Source organism: Mandrillus leucophaeus, unplaced genomic scaffold (assembly GCF_000951045.1).
Source record: "Mandrillus leucophaeus isolate KB7577 unplaced genomic scaffold, Mleu.le_1.0 Scaffold417, whole genome shotgun sequence".
Classification (NCBI taxonomy): domain Eukaryota; kingdom Metazoa; phylum Chordata; class Mammalia; order Primates; family Cercopithecidae; genus Mandrillus; species Mandrillus leucophaeus.
The window spans coordinates 310043-319386 of record NW_012104443.1 but is presented as its reverse complement, the minus strand read 5'-3'; positions in this window follow the sequence as shown (position 1 = coordinate 319386).

The window sequence follows — 9344 nt, the reverse complement described above, 5'->3', positions numbered from 1 at the left end:
AGCAGTTTCATCACACACATAGATGCATATGGTCACTACAGTTCAGTACAGTTCCAACACAAGGATCCCTCACATCGCCCTTTTACAGCCACAACTACTTCCTTTCCATTTCCTGAAGCCCTGGCTATCATTAATCTGTAATTTTGTCATCTTGAGCATACGATACAAATGAAGTCATACAGTATGTTGTTTGTACAGTTTTCTTAGTGCTTGCTCTAGGTATTACAATATACAAAGATATCATCATAGTCCAGTCTACTAGTAACAACATTTTGCCACGTCTAGTAGAGTACAAAGACCTTCTTCCATTTAGATCTCTTTACCCTCCCAGTTTCTTAAAGACGATTGTTGTAAGTATTGGCTCTACGAAGAATAGGACCATATCAGATGCATGTTATAATTTTTGCCTTAACCATCAAATGTGATTTAAGAAACTCATGAGAAAGACAGTCTATTATATTTACCCCTATTTTGTTTTTACCAATTCCAATATTCTTTCTTTTTTGAAGTGTTAAGCCTTCTGCTATTTCCTTTATCCATTTTTCCTACATAATAGGTTTGCTAGCAACGAGTTTTCTTAGCTTTTGTTCATCTAAGAATGTCTATTTCCCCTTCATTCCTGACAGACATTTTTGCCAGAAACAGAATTTGAGGTTTATGGTTCTGTTCTTTCAGTGCTTGAAAAACGTGCCACTGTATGCTGGCCTCCATGGTTCCAGAAGAGAAATCTGTTCCCATTTGTGTTGGTGTTCTCCTGTAAGTAACGTACCGTTTCTCTCTGGCTGCTTTCAAGATTTTTCTTTACCTTTCATTTTCAGACTTTTAATGGTGATAAGTCTTAATGTGGATTTCTTTGGAATTATTCTATTTGAGATTCTTTAAGTTTCTTAAATCTCTATATTTCTGTCTTTCAACAAATGCAGGAATTTTTCAGCCATTATTTCTTTGAATACTTTTTTCAGTCCCACTTTCTCTCTCCTGAGAATCCAATGGTACAAATGTTAGCTCTTTTGTTATTGTCTCACAGGTCCCTGAGCCTCTGTTTATACTTTTTGTTTGTTTGTTTTTGTTTTTTGAGACAGGGTCTTGCTCTGTCACTCAGACTGTAGTGCAGTGGTATGAACTTTGCTCACTGCAACCTCTGCCTCCCAGGCGCAAGCAATCCTCCCACCTCAGCCTCCCAAGTAGCTGGGACTACAGGCTTGTGTGACCACGCCTGGCTAATTTCTTGTATTTTTTGTAGAGATGGGTTTCCACATGTTTCCCAGGCTAGCCTTAAACTCCTGAGCTCAAGCAATCCACCCACCTCTACCTCCCAAAATGTTGGAACTGCAGGCGTGAGTCACTGCACCTGGCCTCTGAGACCATTTTTATTTTTTTCAGTCTACACTTCTCTCTGTTCAGCTGGAGTAAAATCTGTTGACCTGTCCTCAAGTTCACTGATTCTATCCTCTGTCATCTCCACTGTATTATTGAGCCCATCCATTAAGTTTTTTATTTAGCTTATTGTATTTTTCACTTCTATAATTTCCATTTGATTCTTTTTTATAACTTCTATTTCTTTGCTGAGATTTTCTCAGTATTTTTTGCATTTATTTCAAGAGAATTTATGATTGCTTATTAAAGTATTTTTATGATGGTTGCTTTAAAATTCTTGTCATATAATTCCAGCATCTGATTCATCTTGATGTTGGTATCTGTCAATTGTCTTTTCTCATTCATGTTGCGATTTTCAATTGTATCCTGACAGTTTTTATATTATATTCTGGATCATATTTAATCTTCTTTTATTAGCAGGCAGCCCCCTGTTGAGATATTGAAGACTAGGTGGATGCATATGTTTAGCTTCCTGACACCATCCTGGCAAAAACAGAGTGCTGACTCATACTGCCTCACTGCAGTGGGGTGGGTGGGAGGAAGCTCAGCTCCCCGTTTGGCCCCACTGACACCTTCCCAGTGAAAATGAGGCACTGACTCCTACCATCTCTTGGCCTCCAAATGGGAATGAAAACTCAGCTGTTGCGGGAAGTCAGGGACCCCAAACAGAGGGACCGGCTGGAGCCGCGGCAGAGGAACATGAATTGTGAAGATTTCATTTTAATGTGGACATTTAACAGTTCCCAAATAATATTTTTATAATTTCTTATGCCTGTCTTTAATCTCTTAATCCTGTTATTTTCATAAGCTGAGCATGTATGTCACCTCAGGACCACTGTGATAATTGTGTTAACTGTACAGATTGATTGTAAAACATATGTGTTTGAACAATATGAAATCAGTGCACCTTGAAAAAGAATAGAGTAACAGCAATTTTTAGGGAACAAGGGAAAACAATCATAAAGTCTGACTGCCTGCGGGGTTGGGCAAAAGGAGCCACAGTTTTCTTCTTGCAGAGAGCCTGTAAATGGACGTGCAAGTAGGGAAGAGATCACTATTCTTTTCCTAGCAAGGAATATTAATATTAATACCCTGGGGAAGGAATGCATTCCTGGGGGGAGGTCTATAAATGGCCACTCAGGGAATGTCTGTCCTATGTGGTTGAGATAATGACTGAGATATGCCCTGGTCTCCTGCAGTACCCTCAGGCTTACTAAAGTGGTGAAAAACCCGGCCCTGGTAAATCTGTGGTCAGACCAGTTCTCTACCCTGTTTTCTGTTGTTTACGATGTTTATCAAGACAATACATGCACAGCTGAACACAGACCCTTATCAGTAGTTCTGCTTTGCCCTTCTCCTGTTCCCTCAGAAGCATGTGATCTTTGTTCTGCTTTTTGCCCTTTGAAGCATGTGATCTTTGTACCTACTCCCTGTTTTACACCCCCTCCCCTTTTAAAACCCTTAATAAAAAACTTGCTGGTTTGTCTCCGGTGGGCATCATGGTCCTATCAATATGTGATGTCAGGCCCGGCGGCCCAGCTGTAAAATTCCTCTCTTTGTACTCTTTCTTTTTATTTCTCAGCTGGCCAACACTTATGGAAAATAGAAAGAACCTATGTTGAAATATTGGGGGTGGGTTCCTCTGATACTCAGCTTTCTGCTGGGCTCCATTGTTACCAGAGAGTAGGGAAGGAGGGAGCTAACACATACAGCTTTGTGGCTTCAGGGTAGTTGCAGAAGGTCATCTTCTTACTGGTGCTGCTGAAACCTGGGTGGTGGTGGGGGGCATAGAGGGAAGTAGATGGGCAATGAGAATCCACATCCCACCCCCTCATTTTGCCTGCTTGATTCTGGGTGAGGGCGGGAGTGGGGACCAGAGTGCCCATTAGCTCTGTTTTGCACATCGCTGTTCAGTCTCATTGCTGCTGAGTGGGGGTTAGAGGTTCACTTTGCTGCTGCTCCTTGCTGACTCTACCCTGGTGGGAGAATAGGAGCACTGGCCACTTCTGCCGGCAGGAAAGGGAATACTAGCTCCCTGTTCAGTCCTAACAATACCACGGGGCACGGGAGTCAGAGCGCCACCATCTGATGCCACCGAGACAGGGGATGGGGAGGAAGATCAGCCCCCACTCCATATCACTGAAACTGTGGAGAGGGGAATATAATTTTCCCATTAGTACTTGGCAAGAGTAGGGCAGGTATTACCAAAAAGGCTGCCTATTGCAAGGACACTGGTTTCTTGGTCCTTTGACTAGGAGGAACAGACTTTTCTTAGAGCTTATTTTGTCTGTGCCTGTTGGCAGCTCTAGGGTGGAGGCATCTGCAACACCCTGTCTGGGATGTATGAGAGGCAACAACGAAACTTATAGAACTCACCAGCAGCTTGTTTCTCAAGTCCCCAGATCCCTAGGCAGTCTACCTTCTTTCCTCCTTTGAGTTTCCCTGGGTCTGTTTGTTGTGTTATGGCCACAGTTGTAAGAGAGATCATCTGTGAGAAAGGGAGTGCTCCATCTTGACTGGAACCAGAAGCATGATCTATACTTGATTTTTAAAAGAAACAAATAGATAACAGGTATGTTGATGCTAACAGTGAATTCATTTAAGCAGCTTTCCAGGATATTATAATTTTGTCTGGCCCAGTAGGCTACATCTATCACATATGTTATGCTATAGTATGTGACAAAAATTAGTTTTCCAAAGGAGAATATTCTGGAAATAACTTCACAGTATCAAAGAAAATTAAATTATCTTCTCTGTAGTTTTGTGTGGGTATATTGAGATGCACTTAATTCTCTGAACAACGGTAGTTTTCAACTTAACTAGAAACCAAATTCCTAACCAATTTGGCTAAAAGAAATTTTATTGCATCTAAAAAAAATTGGAACAGAGTTAGATTATAGACCAAAAATGAAGACAGTTTTAAAAATAACAGTGCTGGTGAAAAAGAGCCTTAATACTCAGAGATGCAATGTCTTTCTTAAAGTATGTGGACATTATTATGTAGACATCTTCCCTGGGCAAATGAGACAAAAATATGCATGACTTTCAACAAGAAGATGTTACATTAGATTGTTTTCTTTCTTTAATAGATAAAATTAATATATGCTTCTGGAAAAATATTCAAATAATACCTAAGTGAAAAATGGAAACTGTAATGATTCCTTCCTACCTTAATCTTCAGTACTCTTCCCACAGTTAAGAGTTTTGGTTTGTTTGGTTAGATTTTTTCAAAATAGGCTTCAGTAGTCAAAGATTTATGTAAACAGTAGAGTTTGAAATCAATCATTCACTCCATAAAGACTTTGAAAACCAATCATGGCAAACGACTTAGGAAAAGTAGGGAAGAGCTTTCTCTTGGGTCTGTTCCAGCTTTCAATTCATGAAGAATAAGATGTGGCTACCCTTTAAAATATACACACAGACACACACATTTCACGTGCTTTTCATCTGAAAGGACCAGTTCAGTGCACCTTCAGCAGTATGCTTATTTCTGACTTTACTTGGAATCTGAAAGTTGTCTTCTTGGAAGAACAGCATGTGGTACACAGTGAGCATTCAGTGAGTATCTGTTGAATGAACTGTAATTATTTTAAGAGGGAACAACATATTTTTGTCTTCCTCATAAACAACATGATTCGTGTAGAAAATAATGCAAAAGCTTACAAACATAATCTATTCATCAACTAACCCTCATAGACTCAGCTCAAAATCCATGAACTATGAAGTCTTGCTCAAGGACCCTCATAAGGAGGCGCTCCCTTTTTCCAGCCCCTCAGCCTTTGTTTAATACCCTTTTGTGCTGCTTAGCACAGATCTGTGTGGTAGATTGTTGGGTTTAGGTACTATCTAATAGAATGAAAACATTCTCTTGGTGTGCGTACACCATCTCATGCGCTCTAATATTTCCCACTGTTCCTGACACAATGCCTTGCATAGAGAAGGCATTCAATAAATATTGATTGAATGAAGAAGTTGAATAAACCACATCTCGATTTCAAGGGAACACCAATTTAGTCACAAAATTGGCTTTTTTCTTTTGTTCATATCTACATTTGTATGATAAGCATCACTATTTTGATTATATTTAGTTAGAAAGTATGATGTTTCAAATCAAAGAGTTTATTCATCTGTAATATTTTGCTAAGTTGTTTGCAAAATGAGAGACTTGGGACACATTTGAATTTATACGGTGAAAGCAAGCCTTGAATCTCCCAAAGAAATTATTTGAAACCCTGTGTTCAAAATCAGTCGCTGAGATCTGAATGTCTTCTTGGTTAATGCTGAGAATTTAAATAGTGTTCAGGGAGACCAGGAGGGTAAAAGATACTTCACTGGAAATGACACGTGCTCTAAGAATACAGCATTATATTTTCCTATCATGCCACATTTCTTCATAAAGGTAAAGTCATTTCACACTTTCAGTGTGGTGATTAGGAGATGTTATCTGGACCATTTACATTCACAAATATCTGAGAAAACAAAGAACATCTGTTCATTCTTAGCTGCTGCCCCATACGAGACTTAAGGTTTTTAAACCCTGTTTACGTGATTGTGACTGAATCAGATGATTTGGAAAGATGTACTCAATCTATCCTTGTGACATCGTAATGAAACAAATGTAGGAAACAGAAACAATAAACCTTTCATTCGTGACTGATTCTCTCAGATTCACACAAACACATTCCAGGTGAGAAAGTAGGCAAATTTAACATTTAACCTTTCACAGTTAGTCAAAATAACAGTTAGTTTCCAGTTAGATCAAGGAAAAATCTGACTACATAAAGATGTAAATTATGGAATAATATTTTAGGGTTTGATATTTAGGCCTGAGGTGTGCACAATTCTAGAAGGACCCAGAACACTGGAGCTGTTCTAATACATAAGGCTTTCTGCCTCATGGGATTACTTTTGCCTTTTCCCTGATCATTCTGGGGCTCACATCCCTGAGTTGGCCAAAATAAACTCAGTGTAAAGTTTTGCACTGCCATGTATGAAAGCAAAGCCTAAGTCCCTTGTACCCACATTTTTCTGTGCTTCTGATTTTTCAATTTTCTATTCAGACAGAAATAAGAGGGAAGAGGTATTGTAGGTCACTCCCCCATCACCCTCTTTCTACCCTCATCCTTCTCTCCTCTACCCCGCCCACTACCTTGAGTCAGCAGCTTAGCAATGCTATCCTTGGGTGGACACCAGAAATGGTCAATTATGCAAGTCTAAGAGATCAGCTCAAATTAAAGCTTCAGGGTTCTCCCTCTGAAACTCAAGAGAGGGGCTCTGGACTCTTTATCATCATTGAACAGGGAACACAGAAAGAAGATGGCTATATACATTGGTGAAGGAACGAGCCCAGTGTGAATCTTTTGTGAAAACTATAAGCAGTGTGCTGTAATATTAAATTCACTAGAATCTCTCACTGGAAAACTACCTGTTTAATGAGAGTTTGCAAAAGCGTTAACTGAATAGAGTACTCTGTTTGTTCATCCTTAAAGAATGTTCTCATCTTAGGGTTACCCACCCATTGCAGGTATTTCTTTGATGACGTAGTATTTTACTCTGTTCTGTCCTTTGGGTCATGTTCAAGGTTGTTCTGATCACCTTTCAAGGCTTACATCATTGTTTAATGGCTGACTATTTTCTCTTCCCAGTCCTCAAAGGCTAGCTCTTCTCTCTGGAATATCATAAGCCATAGGCCTGCTTATTTGGGTGGGTGCCAGCATTCACGCACAAGTAACAGCTTAAGAAAGCTTTTCAGTTGTTTTTATTTTGTAGGTACAAGCTCTGTAGGTACACAGTGCTAGCTTTAGATAAAGCCTTTGTTATTATTATTTTTAATTTATGAAATTAAATAAGAGGTGGTTAAGATGAACTGGTTATTTGTAGTCTTAGTTAAGAACAATTTTGATCATAAAATAGCTGTAAAGATGTTTTCCTAAAAGAAGTGCTTTCAGACTCTCCACATGAAGACAAAGCCTTCAGCAGTACATTCATATGGTTTAGTTTTATGTTTGTGATAGACCAATTTTTAAACTACAAGTTCAACAGCTGACTTGGAAACCAGAACCCACCCTCTGAAATATATAAGTGGGATATATATACAGATGGTATAATCCCAAGGGCAGAGCCTGCTCTGAATTTGACATTCTTTAGTTCCAGCTGTTAACTAGAGATAATTTACATTATAATAGTAGGACCAAGAAATGCTTTTAATGCAAATTCCTTGCATTGCATGTCTCTCTTTGAAGAACAAGTGGACATTCTTGCAGACTACCAGAATAGGAGGCTATTTGTCTTTTCCCAGCCCAGCAGCTATAAGTAGATATGGAAGCCGAGGCCTTATGAATTTTATGCCACATTTAGTTTTATCTTAGGGAGGTTACAATATAGAGCTTTACAAACTCCCCCAGACACATTATTTTCTTTGTACTTTTCTGTTCACTGTTTTTCCTAGCTTATCACAATGAACACACACTATAATAATAATGAGGGAAATACTATCTTAGATTGCCAGTTATACTTACCATGTTAAGAGGAAAATCAAAATGATATTATAGCTTACAGGTAATGTTATTTTTTTCATTAAGCAATATATGCTATTTATTTATTTACGTTTGAGTCAGGGTCTTGCTTTGTCACTCAGGCTGCAGTGCAGTGGTGTGATCACGGCTCACTGCAACCTGGACATCTCAAGCTCAAGCAATCCTTCCACCTTAGCCTCTGGAGTAGCTAGGACCACAGGCATGTGCCACCATGCCCAGTTAATTACTGTCTTTTTGTAGAGATGGGGTTTCATCAGGTTGCCCAGACTGGTCTTGAACTCCTGGATTCAAGTGATCCCCCTGCCTTGGCCTCCAAAATTGCTGGGATTACAGGCATGAGCCACCACATCTGGCCTATGCTTTCACTGGGATGGAAAAAATTACAGATATATATGCAAGTAATGGTGGACTGTTAGCTATTTGTAAAATGGTCATCCCAATTGTAATTTCAAATGTTCTCTTCATTGTTCCCGTAAATTCATTCTTATCTATTCATTCATTCTGTTTTGTCCCACACAAGATTTGTGCCAGCTTACAAAGATAGAGAGAAAAATGAAAACTAAAAGTAGAAGAAAAATTAAAAAAAATAGAGATGGATGTGTAAAACAGATCAAAATGACCAATAATCGCTGTAACAATTGGGCCACATAAGTGGTTCTCTAAAATTTTTCTTAGCCAACACCAAAAGTGAAACCTTAGCTGGTCACTAGATTCAGGGACCACAGATCAAAACAAACTAGTTGGTTGGTAGATGTGCTTCTGCCCTTGGTACTGGAGTTAGACAGGGAATTCTCCCAAGGAGGCTTATAAAGAAGATTGTGTCCTATGATGAACGTCCATGAAAACATCCTTACAAGGTCCTTACAATAGAGACGGTGACCTACTCTCACACAGCCCCTCAACATAGGCTGGTGACATCATATCAAAGAACAGATGGGGCTGGGGGCTGGGGGCTGGGTGCAGTGGCTCACACCTATAATCCCAGCACTTTGGGAGGCCAAGGCAATGGGATCACCTGAGCTCAAGGGTTCGAGACCAGCCTGGGCAACATGGGGAAACCCTGTCTCTATGTACAAAAAAACTATAAACAAAACAAAAACAGAGAATAGTTGGGTAAAAATGGCTTCTACATAGAAGTCTGCCCAGCTTCATCTAGAAACTGACCTTGTTGACCATATACACATAGAAAGTGGCAGGATAGTGCCAGCCTCTAGGAAATTCTCAGGAAATGTCAACGATTAGTGTTACCATTACCAACATTGTGTGTCAGATGAGCGCCTGATCTTTGCTGGGGAAGAGATGGGCGCTGCGTGATGCAGGTGAGTGCAAGTGGCCCGCAGGAGGTTTTCCGCTCACAGCTCTTACTTCTGATGCAGGTCCTTCCAGCTCTTCTACTTGCAGGTCAGGCTTAAATTGGACATTGTCATGGTT